At 41.8% G+C, this 23,100-nt stretch overlaps 1 protein-coding gene across 1 annotated transcript in view; it reads right to left on the bottom strand.

Annotated features, from left to right (window-relative positions):
• Window positions 1-21,272, bottom strand: part of PAG1 (phosphoprotein membrane anchor with glycosphingolipid microdomains 1) — a 104,236-nt gene extending 82,964 nt beyond the window's left edge. The window contains exon 1 of the mRNA XM_056111509.1: window positions 21,205-21,272. The gene's annotated coding sequence lies outside the window, so the exon portion shown is untranslated. The remainder of the gene's footprint in view (window positions 1-21,204) is intronic.
• Between the last annotated feature and the right edge of the window lie 1,828 nt (window positions 21,273-23,100).

The following is a 23,100-nucleotide window of genomic DNA, read 5'->3' as shown; positions in this document are numbered from 1 at the left end:
AAGAGAGAATAAAAGATAGGCATACACTGATTGATTTTCTTCATCAAAATCCACAGATCTCATTTCAATAAAACCCTATCATTAAATTTACAGCACAGCTAAGAACAAGTTTTATGTGATAGATATCCAGATTCAATTTCCAAAGCAGTGCTGACGTCCATCTTAAATCAAGTTTTCATTTACCCACATCTTAAACCTTCATCTTTCATATATTATCCTCTTATTCACTCACATAAAAAAAGGTCCACATATACATAGAAAGTGCTATTAATGTCCAGTGCTGCTGAGAAATAATGAGTCATTGGTCTAAGGAGGAGGCGAAAGTTAAATAAGTAAATTAAATAATATAGAGTTAAAGTATGTAAATATAAGGAAAGCATTTCAAAAAATGTCACAGGTCAGTGCCAGTGATAGAAGAAAGCTACCGAGCTTTCCTCAATTTTATCCTTAGCTCACTATATTTTCACTTGCATTTCCATGCATTTATTGAATGCTACCTGATAGCTAGTAAGTACTAGTGTATGTAGGATACGAACAAGAGTTCATCATGCCACAATAATGCTAAGAGCGATTCTGAAATAAACAGCTTTCGGAGATGTCCCATATGCTTCCTGCAGTCTCTCAGTCTTGATTAAATAGCACAGTCAACATTATCAAAACCCACTCTACAATGGAAGGGTCTCAGAGTTGCTGAGTTATGTTCCTGAGGGGTGATGGTGCTGGTACTCTTCTATTCCCAAAACTAATGACTACTAGCAGTTAACCTCTCATTTCCAGATTTAGTCAAGCACTACTTGGTGCTCACTGGGTAACAAACACTAAGAGGGGGTCCGAGATAGACTTTCACCACTCCTTGGCTCTCTCCTGGTTATTCCACTTGCCCACAGGGCAGCCATCAACACACCAGTGGTATGTACCATGCACTGATTTTATTTTAAATGTGAATAGAAACAAAAATAAGTTTTCCAAGATTTTTCCTGTGCCAGCAAATCTAGGTAAGTCTGCCTTGAAATCCATAAAGCTTAATCATTTACTTTAAAAATTAAAAACATGTTTCACTGTTACTCTTCAATGCTCAAATTAGTGTTTTCATTAAAACTGGGACACCAAATTAAAAATATCCTTTGGCAGTTTTCAATGGAGCATTTATAATTTATAGCTTTATCAAATAAATCAAAATTTAATCACATGAATTAGGTTACCTTGCTCATGTACTCAAATCTCAGGATTTTTCTAATGAAACAAATTTAAATTTAAGCATTCACAAGAACAGTGATGAGAATGCTGCTTAAAGAGTCCCCTTTCTGGGGACTGGAGTGATAGCACAGTGGGTAGGACATTTGCCTTGCACACAGCCGACCCAGGTTCGATTCCCAGCATCCCATATGGTCCCCTGAGCACCGCCAGGAGTAATTCCTTAGTGCAGAGCCAGGGGTAACCCCTGTGCATTGCCAGGTGTGACCCAGAAGGTTAAAAAAATGAGCCTTTCTGAAATTTAGTCTTGAGGTCCACGCATCTGAAAAGATAGGGGGCTGGAGAGATAGTACATTAGGTAAGGCACTTGCCTTGCATGTGCTTGATCTGGGTTTGACACCTGGCATTACACATTGTCCTGCAAATTCACCAGCAGGAAGCCCTGAGCCAGTTATTGCCCCCAAACCCAAAACAAACATCAAACAAATCACAAAGATCTGCAGTCCCACTATCACTCAGCAGTACTTAAATACGAAGAATCTGACTTTCCTATTTTACTTATTTTAAATTTTAGACCACACCTGACTATGCCCATGGCTTATTCCTGGCTCTGTGCTCAGGGTTTACTTCTGGAGAGGCTCAGAGGACCAAATGCAATGCTGGGGACCACAGCTGGGTCCACTGAGAGCAAGTCACAGTTTTAAAAGAAGGTTTGCACCTTCATCAGAGCAGCTGTCAGAGAGAGCAGTTGGGAGAGAAAAGACTCAGGTCCAGTCCTGAAATAAAAAGGAAATGACACCCACATTGCTTTCCATCTGTCTTTACACCACCCATCAATGCAGGAGAGGTAAATACACCTGTCGTTAAGGCAGGTTTCCTTCCAGGTAGGAAAACAGACAGACAAGCAAACAGGATGAAGAGAGACTCAATGAGGCAGTGAAGAGAGGAAAGTGCTTCTGAGTCAAGCAGCCAGTGAGCTGATGCCACAGTCCTGGCCTCCGCTCTTGCTCAGGGCTGGCAGAATTCATCGGACTATGTACTGCTGCAAATGAGACCAACCCACCTCTCATGTTATCAGCAAGTTATCAGCCTTCTGGAAGCAATGGAGCGTGCATTAATAAATTACAGCGGCTAATTTCCTTCTCCATTCTTTCTTGAAAGCAGTGTTTCCCCAAGCGGGCAGATACCCCTTGCCACTCACAACACCAATATGTGTATGTGTGGGCGGGGCGGGGGGAAGGAGATGATGGTGGTTGGGTGAAAATGCAGGGTGCATTAAAGAAGATAGATTTTGAGGGAAGACACTGAGTGACTTTTCTTCTTTTGAGATAAAAATCTATATATTTTCTTTTAAAACCCCTTTTCAAAATGCAGCATATTTTTGCGCTTTTGATTTTTTTTTCTTTTTGGGACACACCCAGCGATGCTCAGGATTTGCTCCTGGCTCTGCACTCAGGAATTATTCCTGGCGGTGCCTGAGGGACCATATGGGATGCTGGGAATCGAACCTGGGTTGGCCACACGCAAGGTAAACGCCCTACCCGCTGTGCTATCGCTCCAGCCCCTGTTCTTTTGATTTTTGTTCTCTTGGTTTTTCTTTTTTTTTGGCCACACCTCATCATCCTCAGGGCTTACTTCTGGCTCTGTGCTCAGGGATCACTCCTGGCAGCCTTGGGACACTTGTACGTGATACCAGGGATCTATCCAGAATTGGCAACGTACAAAGCCTTACCCACTGTACTCTCTCTCTGAAGGTACTATGCCCCCCAGTGTAGCATTCCTTCTTCTGGAGTGTTGATTTCTGGCCAGTAAGTAAACAGTCTGTAATGCTGCCCAAATTCTGACATAGATGACTATGATGCCAATGGTGTCACATGCCCACAGTAAGTGTCTCTTGCATACCTGCAGACATTGCTTGCCTATGAGCACTGCCTCTGAGTGGCCCTGCTATGTGTGATAAGAGCAAAAAAATGAGGGCACAGAGGAGTCTTCATTTACAAAGATCATTTCCTGAATTGCTTCAATACTTTAATGCTTAAAAATGTCAGCATTTTGAAACCATTGACTTCAAATGGATACACATATGATTACAAAATGATATTATCTGTGTATTTGTGCTGCAGCACAGTGGGTAGGGCATTTGCCTTGCATGTGGCCGACCCAGCTGACCCGAGTTCAATTCTTCTGCCCCTCTTGAAGAGCCCGGCAAGCTACCGAGAGTATCTCGCCCGCATGGCAGAGCCTGGCAAGCTACCCATGACACATTCAATATGCCAAACACAGTAACAACAAGTGTCACAATGGAGATGTTACTGGGCCCACTCGAGCAAATTGATGAACAATGGGAGGACAGTGCAGTGCTAATACAAAATTGAAATGTTTTGGTCAGTCTCATCTTCTTTTTTCATTTTTTCTGAACATGGAAGTTTTGGGTCACCCAGAAAAAAAGTCTCAACAGAAAAGACTTAATTTACAAAATAATGTTATTTACAAACTTAGTATTTAAGTCTGTCAACATGAACGCTGAGTCAGAATGAGTAAATAAAGTCCTGAGATAAATAGGTTCTCACCGTTTTTTTAGACATTAAAAAGATATTTTTTTTTTGGTGTGGAAATTAAGGAACCAATAGCCATTAAACTTTACTATGAGCTAAAGTTTCCTATGATCTTATATTTTAGAGAAAATTTTATAAAGTTGTGAGCCACAAAGAAATATAATTAGAACTGTTGAAAGCAGGTAAAGGGATAAACGATAAACATGATAACCTTTCAGCATCTGTACTGCAAACCATAATGCCTAAAATGTGAGAGAGAGAGAGAGAGAGAGAGAGAGAGAGAGAGAGAGAGAAGGAGAAAGACAGAGAGAAGAAAGGTATCTGCCATAGAGGTAGGCTGGGGAGGGGGATGGTTTGTGGGGATGGGAGGCAAACGGGGGACACTGATGCTGGGAAATGACACTGGTGGAGGGATGGGTGTTGGGATATCGTATGACTGAAACCCAGTCATGAACAGCTCTATCTCACAGTGATTAAATAAAATTAAAAAATTAAATAAAAAAAGAAATAAAGTTAAGCACTGTTTTCACTGAAATAAGGATTTAACTAGTCATGTTACCAAATAGTCTACATATTTAATTTTTAGAATTATTAAAATTATATAGATTTATATCATTTGTCACCTCATTACTGAGGCAACTATTTTTTTTTAATTTTCATCTTTTAAAAGGATGTTTCTATATATATATATATATATGCAAATTTCTTTTTCTTGGTGATCTCAATGATACCATGTTTTCAAACGACTAAACTCACTCTGGAGAAGAAATTCTTATTTATAAAGATTGAGGTTACTCTTCAGTCAGCAATATGGCACTAATGAGTGGCATTAAACCAGAGATGGGTCATTGCTAAGCATAATGCTCAAGTATGTGGTGGTGGTAATGATAGTTTAAACATCAAAAATTACTGCTATTTCCTAAGCACCCCCTACCTACCTATCACATGCTTTGCAAGCATGGTTCCCATCTTTTACACCTTATGGCCTCAGTAAACATGACAAGGGACTAAGGGACTTACACAAACACCATGAGAGTTACGTGTCTTTTTTTTTTTTAAAATCATTTTATTGAAGTAACCATCGGTCTAACATTAGATATGTTTCAGGTCAGCAGCCTTAGAGATCAACGTTTGTATATACAACGTTAAATATGCCCCCCCGATTCTAGTATCTATTCCTTACCTCACAACTGCCCTGATTCGCCTGATTTACCTGTCCCCTTCCCCTTCCCTTCTGGAAACTACTATTTTAACCACTGCTAACTGACTGGCTATAAGTCTGTTTTCTTTTTTTATTTTCTTTATCTCTGATGTAGGGGTAAAGTCATAAAGCATTTGTGCTTTTCTGTCAGTTTTATTTCATTAAGAACAATATGCTCTTGGTATAGCCATGTTGTTGCATATGGCCAGTTTTTTTTTTTTTTGGTTTTTTTTTTTTTTTGCTTTTTGGGTCACACCCAGCGATGCACAAGAGTTACTCCTGGTTTATGGACTCAGGAATTACTCCTGGCGGTACTCGGGGGACCCTATGGGACACTGGGAATCGAACCTAGGTCGGCTGTGTGCAAGGCAAACGCCCTACCCACTGTGCTATTGCTCCAGCCCCAACATATGGATAGTTTTTAAAAATTTTAACATATATTTTTAACTTTAGACACCATGATTTACAATATTGTTAATGACAGGGGAGGGGGGATAGGGAGGCGGAGAGAGAGTGGGAAAGGGAGAGGAAGAGGAAAAGGGAGGGAGAATGAGGGAGGGGGAGGGTAGAAGGAAGAGGAGGGAAGAGGGAGATTTTTAAAAAATTTTAAAAATCCTCTTTCAAAACTATGCCTCAAAATATCAAATGCCAAGGGGTCAGAGAGGATGTACAGCCTGTAGGAAACTTGCGTGTCACGGGGCAGACCCAGGTTCGATCCCCAGCAACCCGAATGATCTCTGGAGCCCCCAGGAGTGATCCTGCAGTGAATAACCAGGAGGCGGCCCTGAGCATCTCAGAGTGTGGCCTTCAAACCAGACAAAAATAAAGTACATGCGAATCTGCTCCACAAAAGAGGCGAAAGGCCTACAAAGAAAACTATAAATCTTTACTAAAAGGAACAAAAGAAGACACAAGGAAACGGAAACACATTTCTAATTGAGGTCTCTTTTTCTTGTCTCGTTCCAAGCAGCTTAGTTCTCTGAGCAAGATCGGTGGCTGACCACTGACCCGCTAAAGTCTATTCACTGGAGACTTCAAAGAGATTTTTCTGTGTGACCAAAGAGAAAGAATGTTTGTGCCACCCTCCCACTTAGATAAGATGTCGACTGGGCCACAGCCACCACCAGTCGATGGAACGAGGAAATAGCAACAACCTCCCCCATAACAGAGCTCACCCATCCCGCAGGCACCAAAAAAATATTTTAGCTTCATGCTCTACCTCTAGAGTATTTCCCCCTCGAAGCACGTCAGCAATTTTCAGTCTGCTGGTAGGTGGCGTTTCTCTCTAAATTAGGATGCAAAATCTTCCTTAATGTGACAGTAATTGACCTACCTCCCTTTTTCCTCCTGTCTGATCAAAATGTAACTTTGAATGTCTACAGGTAATTAAATTTTCAGGAAGAACTGAGAAAAGCTTATTAATGTATTGTATAATCATTAGCCAAAGAACACCGTTAATCTTTAAGATCACAGTGGAACATCAGGAACTATTATTCCTAGGATTATTTTGTGTGATCAAGTCTAAAGCCATATGTTACACAAAGGCTAATTTCTTTCCTTGGAGGATTACAATTAATTTATGACCTCTGCTTTTGACTTACATGCCATAAACATTTCTGTTGTTCTTGAAAACAAAGGCTGCTCCTGCAAGGATTTTCAGCAGGACAAAGTGAAATTTAAGTACTAGGAAAATATTTGCTAGATACTCAACAGATACCAAGATCAAAAGGCTAAGACACTGAGTGGATGTTTATTATCCTCACTAATCCTTTTGTATTTCAAGGTTTGTTTATTTTCTGTATTCGCCTATCATTTCATCCGTTATTAGAGCATAATTTTAAAATTCAGACAAGAGAAGGCAGAGTTAATAACAGCCTAAGCTTTAAAACTCATCAAGTAATACTGATGAGGATGAAAACACATTTGTTATAGAAATATGATCTTTGGGTGAACTAAAAAAAATAGTAATTTAATATAAGTTATAACTCCTCACTCAGGTCAACGAGGCCCTGAATAAGGAGTAGAGATTTAATTTAAAAATGTTGCTGATGAATAGTTTTAAAGTGACAATGAAATTCATCAAATTATCCAGTTATCTCCTGCATATTAAAATATGCAGAAGAAAATAAATTCTTAGGTTGCAGGCAATTAGAAAATTGAGAAAGGGATCCTCCCTCCATGCCTGCTCAGGGAGAAAGGCCAGCAGGCACTTCGCAGTAGGTAAACCTTATGGAAACTTCTCAGAGACTCTAAGGGATGTTCTGGTCTAACTAGAAGTGGGGCCTGAGAATACAAGAATAACAATGGTTACTTAAATGCCCAGGTCACTATCCTCAAGCTTTCCATGGTGTTCTGGGCAATCAATGCCATGTCAAGTCTCCAGGTGAGGAATAATATGGAGCAGAATAGCATCTTTGCAATACAGTGGTCCATTAACAAACACGGAAAATGCAGGAGGAGAAATGATTAAAGTGTAAAGACTGGGGTGATAGCTCAAAAGACAGAGGAGGAGAAGGAGGAGAAGGAGATGGAAGAGGAAGAGAAGGAGGTAGAGGAGGAGGAGGAGGAGGAGGAGGAGGAGGAGAAGGAAGTAGTGGAGAAGAAAGAGGAGGAAGAGGAAGAGAAAGAGGAAGAAAAGGAGGAGGAGGAGGAAGAGAAGGAAGAGGAGGAGAAGGCAGGAGTGGCAGCAAAAGACCAGAGAATGTAAAGTGGTAAGTGTTAATTTTGAGATATCTGTAGGCGCCTGGAGGTAAAGAAATTGGGTGACAAATTAGGAATCAAGATCTCCAGGAAAACCCTCAAGCAGTGAGCAAGGATAAGAGTAAGCAAACATTTTCTAAGAAACCAGCTATTTTTGGTTTTGTGGGTCATGTGATTTATTACATTTACCCAACTAATATTGCAGCACAAAAGCAGTCACAAACAGTTGAGAGTAAATGTTCCTGTGTTCCAATAAAACTTTATTTCCAAAAGCAGGTGCCAGAACATATCAGGTCCATATGTCATAGTTTTCCAGTCCCTGAATTAGATGACAAATGACGCTCTTGGCAAAAGGCTGCCAAGGGAGAACATATGGAAGTCAATTGGTCTGATATTAAATTTGAAAACATGTAATTCTGGATTTCTATTGAGTTTTGGTAATATATATATATACACATATATATGCATATATATTTATATATTCACATATACACACAAATCTTGTACGAATGTATGCAACTGGGTGAAATTTAACCTCTAAGACTCCGTTCCCTTGACTATGTATGTATGAGGATAACATGACAATTAACACTGGTATTGGAGCTAAAGAGCATATGACTGTTTAGGCCAATCATTAGAATTAATGGACTATTATCTGTCCTCTTAAAAGAAAGATACGGGGGCACAAAGAAGGTGAAAATACCTACATAAAGCAGCTAGTAAGTGGGGAGAGAGGTCTGATTTCAGCCCATGTATCTGGCCTAGGTAGACCCTCACTCATAACCACGCCCACACTATAAAAGAGCATGATGAGGGGGTGAGGAGAGGAGAAGCCTGTTAGCACAGGGCTTGACATGGAAAAAGAGGCTGGAAGGCGGTAGTTATTATAACTATAATCCTGAATTACAATTATAATGAATCTGGAATTATAGTGATTACCATTATAATGATTACAATCTGGAATTGTACCCAAACGATGGTGAAGTTCATTCATCTAGTACTGGGGTATTTTTACTTTTTACCTTGATATGTGAAGTAGTGATACATCCCACAAGTCAGTGATCTAGGATTAGAATTCTTAATTTTTTCCCTTCATATGTGGAACTAAAGAATCTATACACGTGCTAGTCATAGATGCTCTTCTGGTTGATATGAAAGTCATGGTTTATATATATGTTAGTCAGATGTCATAGACTTTTTGACCAGGGGCTGCTCCTGGCTCTCTGCTCTCCTGACAGTGCTCAGGAGACCAGGAATTGAACCCAGATTCCCTGAAAGGCAAGCATGTGCTCTAACACTTTCAGTTATCTCTCCAACCCTCCAAACTCAAAATTTTAGCCATCAAATAGATGGTTAAATTATAGCCAAGTTTTTTCCCCAGTATTCTCCCAGTTAGAGGCCTGAGAGATAGTACAGGGGTTCACATGCTTGTCTTGAATACAGTCAACACGAGTTTGAGCCCCTGTACAACACATGGTTCCCCAAGAACCTCCAAGAGAGAATTCTGAGCAGAGAACCAAGTTGGAGTACTGCTAGGTGTGGCCCAACCCGACCTTACAATACTTACTCAGAGAAAGTACCCTTAGAACTTTCAGAACTTTAAAATAGCACAGAGTTCTCAGGAGTCTGAAGCATATTTTACAAACTCAAAACCAAAAATTAATAAATGTCCATAGAGTTGAGGCCTTCTGCTTTACTATTAATTAGTATATCTTTGAATCAATCTATAGAGTGTGCTCTGTTTAGAATGTCAAATAATATGGCAGGACAACAATATTTTTCTTAGAGGTTGATGATCTACAAGTATAAATCATAGCAACTTGATGGGGAAATTAAAGAACTGAGAGCTCCAACTATTTCTTTCATCTATGCCACAAATGAAAGCATCCTTTGGGTGAGAAACCTATTTTTTCTATCACAAAATACATTTCTTTCAAGGATTTGGTTCGTAGAGATTGTAGCATTTATAGAAGATGCTTAACATATCCCCTTACTAATTTACTCTTCTGTCTTTTCTCTGTTAATAACAAGGACCAGTTCACAATATATTTGTCGTAAAACTGAAATTCAGAGTCATTAGTACTTCAGGCCACTAATGTATAAGAGGTTACCACTTCAAGTTTAAAAAATGGCTAAAAATAGGGGCTGGAGTGATAGCGCAATGGGTAGGGTGTTTGCTTTGCACGCAGCTGACCCGGGTTCGATTCCCAGCATCCCATATGGTCCCCCTAGCACTGCCAGGAGTAATTCCTGAGCGCATGAGCCAGAAGTAACCCCTGAGCATCACCGGGTGTGACCTCCTCAAAAAAAAAAACATAAAAAGGGGGGGGGGGGCTGAAAATTAGTCAACCTTCCTGAATCAGGAGGGAGCAAGAACTCGAAGATCGGAAGTTAGTAACTGCCTACCTGGAATTGTGCAATAAACGATATCTCTGATATTCATAGACCAACATTTCCTCATCACAACCTGACAGGAGGGACCCTAAAAGTGTATTCGGGCTATACACTAGCTTCTCAACTCCCTGAAAGAACAGTGTGTGATTCATACATGTTCCAATTTATATCTGTTTTGCATAAATGAAGCTGACTTGCAGAAAAGACTGGATTCATTATCATGTAAAATACAGCCATTAGCAGAAAATCTAGTAACTATATTCCCAGACATAACAAGATCAGACTCAGGAGTCTGGGCTGAAGGTGGGGGATGAAAAGTGCAGTATTTCTAAAAGAAGAAAGCTTTCCCTCTGAAAGAAGTATTCACAGGGTAAGTTAAACAGTGCCAAAAAAGGAAGCTATAGAGCCATTCCTGAGGACCGTCAAAGAAGAAAACTCTATTCAAATGATTCTTAGTGCTAATGTGTTTAGTCTGCATGTGTTTCTCCAAAGCAAAACTAAACTCTGAGGTATAGAAAACAGATCCACAGTTACCGGTGGGGAAAGGGATTAGGGTGAGGGGGGTCATGGGTATGGGGAGTCAATTGCGTGTGGATGGAGAGATGCCAGGCTCTTTTTTTTTTTTTGGTGATCCTGTTGCAGTGTAGACAGATGTTGAATTATGTTGTTGTCCACTGTAACTCTATGCTATAAATCACTGTTAATTAAAAAATATATCTCCAGGTTTCTCCAGATCTTTCGTAAGCTATCTTGCTGCTGGAAAAATTTGATAGGTAGGACTTCCATGCCTCAAACAGCTCCTGGCTAACACAGTAGATATGTGACCACTGTGCCAATAAGATGTTACAGTCAGGAAGGAGGCACTCCTGAGTGACAGAAATAAGGGCCACAATTTACACCAAATGCCACAGTAAGAGGAGGAAGACAGTAAAGTCTAATCCGGGTGGTGGTGATGAAATGCCTTGATGAGAGACAAAAGTGGAAGATCCAGAGAAGACAGCGGGTGAAAAGGAACATTTCATGAAGGCTGACTAAATGCCAGGCAGCAGGATGCAAAACAGATGAGCTCCCAGCCGAGTTCCCTATAGTTGAAGGGAACTCACTGTCAGCAAAGTACACTAAAAAGGTAAAGAAGGAAGAAGGGATAGAGGGTCACGAGGATTTCCTAAGCCACGTTGACTGGGAGGTCCTCTCTGAGGTGCAACATTTACAATGAGAAGAATCTATCCTCTGCTTTTATTTCAACCTACAAAAACTAACTTTGATGAGGAAGGAATGAGAGCAAATTGGAGAGAGGTGATCTGGCTCCCATTTCTGTGGTGAAAACCATTGGGGGGTTATTTGGCGTTTAGTTTCAAGCATTAGAGAACTTGTCAGATTATATAAAGATATTGTAAGATTAAGCAACTGGAAAGCAGGCAGCAATGATTCAATGCTGTCACTCACAACAATTCAACTAACAACGCTTTGGTTATCTACAATACAAGTCACCACTTGCAGCCTGGACCTTACTCCCTCAAATCTAAGAGACAAATTTGTCTCTGAACACAGAAAACAGATGCAGAAGATGCTCAGAAAAAAAAAACCCTAAAACCTGAATGTTGCTTTATGTCTTTCTCAGACATAAATGTTTGACTTCAGAACTGCTTAATAATACCTTCACCAGTATGTGGAAAGCATGTTATAAACTAGAGAAGGGCTCTGGCATAATCCACAACTCATAACCCATAGGACACATCACAAGGGCACGTGATTATGGTGGAGTCCAGGAGTTCCACTTTCGAATTCAAGTTCTGACTATTAGGACAGAGACCCATATGGCTCTGGAAACCTGCACTCTTATCTCCAAGGCTGATTCGGTAGAAAGGAAGCTAAGAATCCAGGGGCAAGGAGAGAGAGCTTCTTGATAAGCATCCTGAGAAAGGGGGTAAGTATTTGATTTTAAAGACAAGGAAACAGGATAGTGTTAAAAGACTAGAGAGATAGCTTATGTACATTGGGGTGTGGACCCAGCACACAGAAGGCCCTAAGGTGGATCTCTGGCACTGCCTGGTCTCCAGAGTACTGTCAGGTATGGCCATGGAAACCTCCAGAACCACTGAGCCAAGCAGAGCTCAAGCACTGAACGTCTGACCTCACTGTGGGCCCTCTAAAATGAATTTTAAAAGTTCATGAGCTACATTAATTAATAGAAGGCCAATTTTATTGGAATGATGTTCAAAATTGTTCAAAATGTTCAAAATGTTCAAAACAGAGTCTCCTACCCTATGCCTGACTGTCTCCACCAGGGCCCAACAGCTGAAGACCACCGAGGCCCAGCCAAGGCCATGCTGAGAGCACTCTCCACACACTTGGATGAGCCTCTCGCATAAAAGAACTGACAGAGGAACCCAGGTGTGTGGGACCCGGGGCTGAGATCTCCAAGCCTGTACAGTTTGGGACTGGACCTGCCAGTAACTAGACAGTTACACCCACCAACTGCCGTGTAACTCCAACAACGGCCAGGATCCAGAGATCATCACACTCAGCTCCTGGGAGAGAACAAGACAGAGTCTCCTACCCTATGCCTGACTGTCTCCACCAGGGCCCAACAGCTGAAGACCACCGAGGCCCAGCCAAGGCCATGCTGAGAGCACTCTCCACACACTTGGATGAGCCTCACGCATAAAAGAACTGACAGAGGAACCCAGGTGTGTGGGACCCAGGGCTGAGATCTCCAAGCCTGTACAGTTTGGGACTGGACCTGCCAGTAACTAGACAGTTACACCCACCAACTGCCGTGTAACTCCAACAACGGCCAGGATCCAGAGATCATCACACTCAGCTTCTGGGAGAGAACAAGACAGAGTCTCCTACCCTATGCCTGACTGTCTCCACCAGGGCCCAACAGCTGAAGACCACCGAGGCCCAGCCAAAGCCATGCTGAGAGCACTCTCCACACACTTGGATGAGCCTCACGCATAAAAGAACTGACAGAGGAACCCAGGTGTGTGGGACCCGGGGCTGAGATCTCCAAGCCTGTACAGTTTGGGACTGGACCTGCCAGTAACTAGACAGTTACACCCACCAACTGCCGTGTAACTCCAACAACGGCCAGGATCCAGAGATCATCACACTCAGCTTCTGGGAGAGAACAAGACAGAGTCTCCTACCCTATGCCTGACTGTCTCCACCAGGGCCCAACAGCTGAAGACCACCGAGGCCCAGCCAAGGCCATGCTGAGAGCACTCTCCACACACTTGGATGAGCCTCACGCATAAAAGAACTGACAGAGGAACCCAGGTGTGTGGGACCCGGGGCTGAGATCTCCAAGCCTGTACAGTTTGGGACTGGACCTGCCAGTAACTAGACAGTTACACCCACCAACTGCCGTGTAACTCCAACAACGGCCAGGATCCAGAGATCATCACACTCAGCTCCCGGAAGCATTCGCGGCCGCGCGACATCTTATCATCTCATTCCTAATTTGGTCAAACTGGCAGGCTACCAAATGTAACATGCCCACACGGCAGAGTCTGGCAAACTTCCCCGTGGTATACCCAATATGCCAAATACCAGTAACAATGATGGGTCTCATTCTCCTAACCCTGAAAAAGCCTTGAATATGGCACTTTAAAAAAAAAAAAATCTCAGGGCTAGGACGAAGAAGACGTTACTGGCACCTGCTCGAGGCAATCGACGAACAACAGGGTGGTCGTGATCGTGATCGTGATGTTCAAAAAACTCTGAAAGACGTAAATAAAGCTTTTTAGGAAATGTAAAAAGCAAGCTGGATTCCAGTCCACACACACCTACTTTTTTTTAACTTAATTTTTATAAAGTTTTTCGCAATCATTTATAACATTCAATATTCCAACTCCAATCCCACCACTACTATCCCTTCCCACCACTACATTTTGAATTTTCCCACCCCAACACCCAAAGCCTGTCCCCAAAGCAGGACCTAAATAATTTATTTTGAATTGCCTGTTATGAATAATCTGCAAAAGATGATTCAAGAAGTTTTCTTAGAGGAAAGTATGGGTGAAGATTGTTGTATTTCAACCTGGAGCCATTAAGCCCTTGTATAAGAGATTGTTAACATGTTAAAGGTTGATATACATGTATCAAAAGTGATATATAGTGGAGTGCTACTCTTGATAATAAGTGGTTAAAGTATGAGGTGTCGCTTTAAGAATTCTAATATTTTAAATAGGGTGATACTGCTAGAATTAAATTTTTAACTGGATTGTAACTTTGGGGTTGGAGGCATCTCTGCGGCATGTTGCTCTCATCGTCCTCCAAGGTTTATTTGTGAGTCTCTGGATCATGCTGTTAATGAGCTTTGTGGCCCCTATTCCTGGGTGTGATTGCCAGGCTCCCAGAAGCACGGGGAGATGGGGGGGAAGTCACCCATTCCCGACACTGTGTGAGCCTGGAGATTTTGGTCACATATCCCATAAACATGGGTTTTTCAGCATATTTACTCATGGATGAGGCTCGTGCCAGCCTGTGGAAATCGGCCTTGAGCATGGCAGCGACTGAGTTCTGGAGGTTTTCAGCTGTGGAAAACACCCACTTTTTCAAGCAGGTCACAGAATAGGCCTTCCGCAGAAGCCCAAACCTCAGCGTGGGAATCCACAAAACTGCACTTAGAAACAATCTGTTCTTGCTAAGTACAGCACCATTCACGAAATGAAGTGCTACATTCTTGATTTTAATAGGGGGGAAACTCCAACACTGACATGCTACCAGGTTGATTCAATGCCAAAGAAAGTGAGGCACAGAAAGAAAAACGTGACTCGCAGGAACCACGGAGGATAGTTTTATGTCCTTCCGCTCCTAATTTCTAGAATCCTCTTTAAAGAGCTTCCCACTGCTGTGACTAGTAGAGAGGAAACAACTGAGACCCAAAAACTTTTTCCAAACCTCTGGAAAGCCACAGGCCTGGCTGGAGGACTCAGCCAGAAACTGCTCTTCATCAAAAGCAGTTCCAGTGCTGCTGAGAGGCTGGTCGGGAACTCTGCCAAGAGTAGACAATGAAACTAGCCTGCTAGTCTTCTGACTCTTGGACCAATAAAATCAGGTTGCGTACAGAAAACAGATTCTAAGATTCTGTAAGGTGACACACTCGCCATGAGATGCAATTTTTTTAATCATTAGAAAATCAGTTATAATGAAATAAAAATGAGACACAATTTAAATAAAAAAAAACAATTTTATATGTTTAAAAGAAAAAACTTGCAGGCTATCAAATGTAGCCTGCCCACAGGGCAGAGTCTGGCAAACTCCTCGTGACGTACCAAATATGCCAAATACCAGTAACAATGATGGGTCTCATTCTCCTAAAGAGCCTTGAATTTATAATCTCAGGGCTAGGATGAAAGAGACGTTACTGGGGCCTGCTCGAGGCAATCGACGAATAACAGGATGAATGAATGAATGAAAATGAAAAAACATACATCAATAAACTGTGAGTAGTTTTTAGAATTACAAGTGATCGATTATAGCTTACTGATGTAGAGAGCTGTTAAGCATTTTTACCATTATATTAATGATATAAAAATATGCCAAAGTGAACATACTTGGATTGCCTGGTAAGTTTCCTGAATGCTTATACACAATTCTGAGATTTAGAGCAATAGAGTGAGCACATCTCTGGAGAGGAAGCTAACAGACAGGTGTGAAAAGAAGAGACAGGGGGCTGGAGCAATAGCACAGTGGGTAGGGCATTCACCTTGCATGTGGCCGACCCAGGCTCGATTCCCAGCATATCACATGGTCTCCGAGCACCGCCAGGAGTAATTCCTGAGTGTGTGAGCCAGGAATAACCCCTGTGCATTGCTGAGTGTGACCCAAAAAAAGAGAAAAAAAAGAAAAGAAAAGAAAGAAAGAAGACACGGTGAGTGCAGAAGTTTTGAGTCTATTCACTCCGATGTTCCAACTTTGGATACACTCATTTTGGTCCATTTGAATAGGGGCAGAGAAAATAGAGGATTGGAACTTAACCATATACTGAAAGTTTCCTTTTATACTTAGAAGCACGGTACATGCATTTTCCCCCCCTGGCTTATGAGGTTACCCGACAGCATCAGCACATTGATTTCTGGGCCTTACAAAAGCACTTCTTATTGTTCCTGCACTAGAGATTTACACTGCTGTAACTCCTGTCAGACATCATCTTTGCTTTATGAATAAATAAACCTATGCTCAAGGGAACATTGATTTAAGAGGAAAAATCAATACCCATCTTGCTTGTGATAGACTTGAGCTTTAAGGCTACTTATCCCCAAAGTACAATGCAATCGTGAGTCCTAAAACTAGACTTTTTGCTTCGTTAATAAAAGGTAAATGGGTATTTGTGAAATTGACAGGCAGAAGTCTCTGTCTTCCATGGTTCTCAGTAAATCAAGGTTCACTCTTTTCTTTTTAAAGGTAGTTTCCTTTTAAAGGTAAGTTGAACAGACTTTCAACAAAGGAAGAGGATGGGAAAGAGAAAAATGGAAGAGATGTACAATGGTAACAAAACTTTAATAGTTTGTGACACAGATTGAGAGCATAGGAGAATTCATTGCAGAATGGATTCTTTTGTACATCAAAAATTTTTCATAAGAGTTTGAAAAATACTTATATCTGCTTGGACTCTGTTCAATATCAACCAAAATGTTGATAATGGTTCACTTTGGGTGAAGGAAAAATGGTTCGTCCTTGAGAGTTTTGCATTTTTCAACTTTCGGTAACAAATATGTATACTGCTTTTAAAATTCAAAAAGCATACACAATAAATGTAGGTAAGGATAGTGAAAAATACATACTAATTACAAAATATTTTTGCTGATTACTGGCCTAGAGACAGTCAAGATTTATATCATGACTTTTATATGGGGACCATATGTGGGTGTCAGGAATTGAACCCAGGTAAGCTGTGTGCAAGACAATTCAAGTCTTTCTACATTGGATATTTTGAAGGGCACAAGAAGGCTGATATTAAAATCAACTGATTAAAATAATAAAGCTAACAGTTTAAGCTGAAATTAACTACGACTCTGTGAGCCAAAGATCAAACCAGTGACAAGAGCTGGCTAAGGTCATCATTTCCTTAACTTCACAGTCACCTTCCAACCTAAGCCTATTTTCATATTAAAACAGTAGTTAACAGTTCTGAGTGGCTTGTGGTAACCTTTGATTACAAAGGCCCATCAGAAAGCCAGGGCTTTTGCTTTCTTGCTCTGAGTCAGTTTGATTTAAAAATGAATCACATTCTTTTTTTCTTAACTCCTCAGAGATGCAGTTCATCGTTAATTGTGTGACTCTGACCTTTTCAGAAAACACTCTTATTTGTTGATTTGAATTAGGGGTTCAGCTTCACTACATCATCCCTGATGCTGGCTGTTCTTAGAGCTTGTCTTTTTGATAAGTGGAAAAGAACAACTCTGGAAATCTGAAACACAGTTCCAAGATGTTTTAGGCAGGCATGTAAAAAGTCTAAAAATGAGTTGAGATACCACTTTTTTTTTCGGGGTGTGGAGGTTGCTCAGGAAACTAAATGTTGTACCAGGGACCAAACTTAGTCAAGCTGTGTGCAAGACAAATAACCAACCCGCTGTACTAGTTCTAAGTTCTTGTTCTAAGTCACCACCATGGCACAAGAAGCAAATCAGAAAGCAAAAACATTTTATTGCTGAGAAAAATGCTTAGAGGGAGTTGGAGAAAAGCACAGTATAGGATTACTTATTGCCAAAGAATACTATCTACTTTATTACAGTCCCAGAGAAATATACTCACTTTGAGAAATGAAAGCAGGCACTTCACATGACTGGGCACAGCCTGAGATGTTGTCGCTACAGAATCCTGTCCCCAAGTTTAGAGTCTAAAGGAGGGTCAGACACTGAAGTGGCTGACAGGATGACAGAACTGAGGAACTGCAGGAGCCCAGAGATGAATGGGGGAAAACTGGGAAGACTGCTTGGACCAGTGAGAAACTGTGGTGAGTCTGAAGGAGAGACTGCAAATTTCTTAAGGAAAGGGGGCAGGGGCTGAAAAATAATTCAAAAGGATGAGCGTTTGCTTTGCCTGCAGGAGAACTGGGTCGGACCTCTGGTACCATGTGGTCCACTGAGGGCTGCCAGGAGCGAACCCTAAGCACCATTGGGTGGAGCTGGAGCGATAGCATAGAGGGTAGGGCATTTGTCTTGCAGGCGGCCGACCCAGGTTCAATTCCCAGCATCTCATATGGTCCCCCAAGCACAGCCAGGAGTAATTCCTCAGTGCATGAGCCAGGAGTAACCCCTGTGCATTGCCAGATGTGGCCCAAAAAGAAAAAAAAAAAAGCACCACTGGGTGTAGCTCAAAACTGCAAAGGAAAAAGGAGGGTTGGCAAGGGCATTTCAGGGAATTGAAAAAAAAATTAAAAAAAAACATGCAAAGGTTGATGTGTCTCACTGGCACAGTGTTTTTAAGCAATTCAAAAAAAAAAATCTAGTCTTAATAAAGCAAAGAATGAGGAGGAGGGGGAGGCAGTGCCCCGGAGGGCACATAGCACTCTCCGTTCTGACAGGGTGTGGATCTATTACCGGTGCCCACCGCGGCCACTGAGTAGAAAATCATATTATAAATGTGGAGCAGGGTACCTAGAGGGACCATCTGTGGGAAGCGAGCTGTATTCGTTTGCTGTAGCAACAAATTGGCTCAAAGCTGATGGAAGCTAGCTCTACAGTAGTGCTGGGGGAGACAGAATGAGGAAGAACTGAAAGATATTTACAGTGAGCATTTGTGGCAGATGGCAATTAATATGTGACCTCGCCAGGCATCGGTCACTCTTCCTGTAACTTTCTAATATATCTTCAGGGTAGAGTCTGCTGTGGACTGAATGCAGAGGGTCAAGCACGTCAGGAACAGAGATTTCTCGCGTGAGTTATGGGGTGGACGGTGATGCCTTTAATTGAAATATTGATTCCTGGCTGAAGGAATCGGTTGTAGGAAGAAAATGAGAGAAGGGGGTAGGGAAGGCAGTCGCACTTGTACCGATACTAATTTTGAGAGTTGTTTGGTACAAACAAATGAAGGTAATGGAAACACGGGGGTTAATAATTTGGCACAGAGAAAATGGGAGATTCTGAGTCCCAAAGATTTCAAGGCAAAAAATTATCCTCATAGTAAAATTTCAGTATTGGTCAGGTTCAGATACAATACAAAGCTTCTCAGAAACGGAAGTGAACTGTGATTTCACTACAATAACCACTGATGCTTATTCTATGGTATATAGATTCTTGAGTTAAAACTTGATTCCCCCAGCAGAAAAATACTATACATTTCAGGCCTGCACATAAAATACACAAAGGTGAGCAGTTCTATTGAAAAAACATGTGTGCAGGAATATAATAGTTAATTTCTGCATTGAGATTCTTGTCCAGTGTCAGGAGATTAGAGGAAGGCGTCTTTCTGGAGTGTAAATAATCAAAGCCCTAATGCACCAATTCTTTAAATTAACTAACAAAAGGCAAGTTGTTTGCCAGGATCTGCAGTTAATTTTGAGAGACCAAAGAGGAACCGAATGACCCTGAAATAGCTCCTGGGCCTCTACGAAGAAAAAGGGTTACATTGGCAAGAGAGAGAATTTCTTTAAAAGTTGAAGGGAAACTTCAATGAAAAGACAGTGTTCTATTTTATAAGACTCCTTCTGTGAAGATACTGAGATTGTTCAGACCAGATGTACTTCTTCCTTTCCAACCAACAGCGGGATTGGAATAACGATGTATAATGGATAGGGGTCAGCGGAGTCACGGTGCCTGAGGTCTGTAAATCTTTTCAGTGGGTGCAAATACAGTTTCAAAGTCCAGAATCCATTGTAAAAGTTGACAGCAAACACGCAAACTAATTAACAATGCCTTTGCATTAACTTGTTCATTTAGATTGGATGTTTTTGTTTGTTTCTGGATTAAAATTACCCAAAGTTGTTCAGGTAATTTTTAGAGAACTTTACTGTTATTATTATTAATAACATCTAGTTAGATGGTAAGCCAATCAGATTGGCTCTATAAAATGCACTTACCTATAGTCAGATGGTATATATATACAGAGTCACTGTCCTCCCATTGTTCATCGATTTGCTCGAGCGGGCCCAGTAACGTCTCCATTGGAGACTTTTGTTGTTACTGTGTTTGGCATATCGAATACATTATGGGTGGCTTGCCAGGCTCTGCTGTGCGGGCGAGATACTCTCGGTAGCTTGACAGGCTCTCCGAGAGGGGCGGAGGAATCGAACTCGGGTCGGCCATGTTGGCCGCTTGTAAGGCAAACGCCCTATCGCTGTGCTATTGCTCCAATACTAAAAGAAATTACTAATGCAATGAATAACTGCAAACATAGTTGCTCTGTAGATGTGTGGTGGTGGTAAGCATGGTGTGGTAACCTCCGTGGATGCCTCCACCCCATCCTGAGGCTCTCTATTTACTATTTCTGTGCTCCGGATGGCTGGAGCGGTAGCACAGCGGGTAAGGCATTTGCCTTGCACACGGCTGACCCGGGTTCTATTCCTCCATTCCTCTTGGAGAGCCTGGCAAGCTACCCGCATGGCAAAGCCTGGCAAGCTCCCCATGGCGTATTTGATATGCCAAAAACAGTAACAACAAGTCTCACAATGGAGACGTTACTGGTCCCCGCTCTAGCAAATCAATGAACAAAGGGACAACAGGGCTACAGTGCTACAATTTTCCATTGGCTTACAAGACCGAGCTAGGAGAGTGTCACTAACAGAACAGGGGGAAACACATGTTAGAGCACTGTTAGTGCCTCGGTTTCTTTTTCTTCTTTTTATTTTTCTCTTTTTTTTTTCTTTTCTTTTTTGCTTTATGTGTCACACCCAGCGATGCTCAGGGGTTACTCCTGGCTTTGCACTCAGGAATTATTCCTGGTGGTGCTCGGGGGACCATATGGGGTCCTGGGAATCGAACACAGGTCGGCCACATGCAAAGCAAATGCCCTACCTGCTATACTGTTGCTCCAGCCTCCAAGTGCCTCAGTTTCTATGGCAAAGAACCAAATGCAAAACTGAGCTGTCAATGCTCCGGAGATGCTTCCATTTCAAAGCTCTTACACCACAAACACAGGCCCCAAGTAAACAAATGATACTATAAGCAAGCATGAACAGAGAAAATGAGAATAAACAAGAGAAATGATTACCTTGAAATCACTTTGCCAGCACCAAACTTGCACCCCGAACTGCTGAAATATGAAGAACTGTGGATTTTCTGGAAAGGAAACATAACAGGAAGCAGTTTCAGTCCTCTGGATGAGCGCAGAACTGCAATGACTAAGGCTAAAGTGATTCCCTTTCCTTTACTTACTTCTTAAAGTTTTGAAAAATAAAGAAAGCAATGGACAATAAAACACATAGCACCTTATTTGCATACGAAAAGTCAACAAAAAGTTACAACTTCCTCTTCCAGAATTTACACACCTGTACATTATTCCAAATTTTATATTTACCTATAGGACAGTAAAAATGATGACAGTAGATCACATGAGTTCAATAATTAATAACTATGCCCAGACTTTGTTTTCCATGGATCGCCTCATTCCACCTCTCGCTCCCAGACCCTGCCACTATGAACTTCCGAATGGTTCCAATGCACCTCGGATCAAAATAAAGCCCGAACAGTGATGTTTATCTAGAACTTGTCAGAACCATGAAGATTGAAATAAAACTTCACAGCAGTTCACTGTAATTGCCGTAATAGAGTTGGCCATAGTATTTTAGGACTTCCTCTTGAAACATGCTGTATTTTTGTTCATACCATTTCCCAGGGTTAAAATATAAGCCTATCACTTGTAAAAATCACTTCCTTCAGGCGGAAGGGTGATGCAAGTCGGTGAGATGCAATAACCAATCTAAACTTCTGCTTTTCTTGACCGTGGATCTAACGAAGGCATGGTAAAATATGCAGAGCCAAAAGCCCTGCCAAGTGAAAGACAAATCCAACAACTAGACTAAATATTCACTGGGAAAAATACTCACTGATAGAAGCCAATAGAATTTATTTTTTTCTCATTCTGGATACAGTTTAAAAGGAAAACACTGTTTCACAGAAAGAAATGAAAAGGAAAGCAAAGCAAAAAAAAAAAAAAGGGCAGAGGGAGATAGTAAAACTAGCAGCGAGCAAGGAGCATGCCTTCCATGACCAACATGTCAGACTGTCCAGCGGGTAGCTCCCTGACCTCCTGTCCTGCCCTGTGGGGACCCGCACACAGGCCTACGGACCACTTGGGAGTGAACTCCAGGAGAAAAGTGCAAGAGAAGACAGAGGGCAGTTCCACACCGGGAGAAGTGGGAAAAGGGTCCCTATGACATTTACCAGAGTGCAGGGTCAGCAAAGAAAGGCAATGGGGAACTGGTCTTAGTAGGAAGCCTGGCACTGGGACAGGGGTGAGGAGGGAGGTTAGGGAAGGGAATTCTAGGGCAATGGGGGAGGGGAAAGTGCCTGCCACAGAGGCATACGAAAGGTCGGTGGGAGGGAAACTGGGGACATTGGTGGAAGGTAGTGGGCACTGGTGAAGGGACTGGTGTTGGAACAACATATACCTGAGACTCAATCATAATTATCTTTGCAACTTTGTCATTCACAGTGATTCAATTAATAAAAAGCTAAAAATTTTTAGTAGGGCATTTGCCTTGCATGCAGTCAACATGGCCAACCTGAGAAAAAAAAAGAAAAAGGAAGGAAGGAAGGAAGGAAGGAAGGAAGGAAGGAAGGAAGGAAGGAAGGGAAGGGGGAGGAAGGGAGGAAAGGAAGTAGAGAAGGAGGGAAGGAAGGAAGGCAATGAAAACTCTCTCCTCTTCACTTTTTGCTGGCGAACTTCTCACTGTGACCACTAAGCATTACTGGCTCTGCAACCTGTGGGTTCTGGAAGGTTTCCATCCCATCCTGAAAGCTCACCTTTCGTAAGTCAGGAAGTTGCCTTTCAAGAGCTCAACAACTGTATCAGAAACAAGCGTTTAGGACTAGCATGTGGCCCAAAATGGAAAAAAGCAATTATTATGTGATGCTGCTAAACCTGTCAAACACTTAATGAAAACTC

This window comes from Sorex fumeus, unplaced genomic scaffold (assembly GCF_029834395.1).
Source record: "Sorex fumeus unplaced genomic scaffold, SorFum_2.1 ptg000002l, whole genome shotgun sequence".
In the NCBI taxonomy this organism is placed as follows: domain Eukaryota; kingdom Metazoa; phylum Chordata; class Mammalia; order Eulipotyphla; family Soricidae; genus Sorex; species Sorex fumeus.
This window is presented reverse-complemented; position numbering and strand designations above follow the sequence as displayed.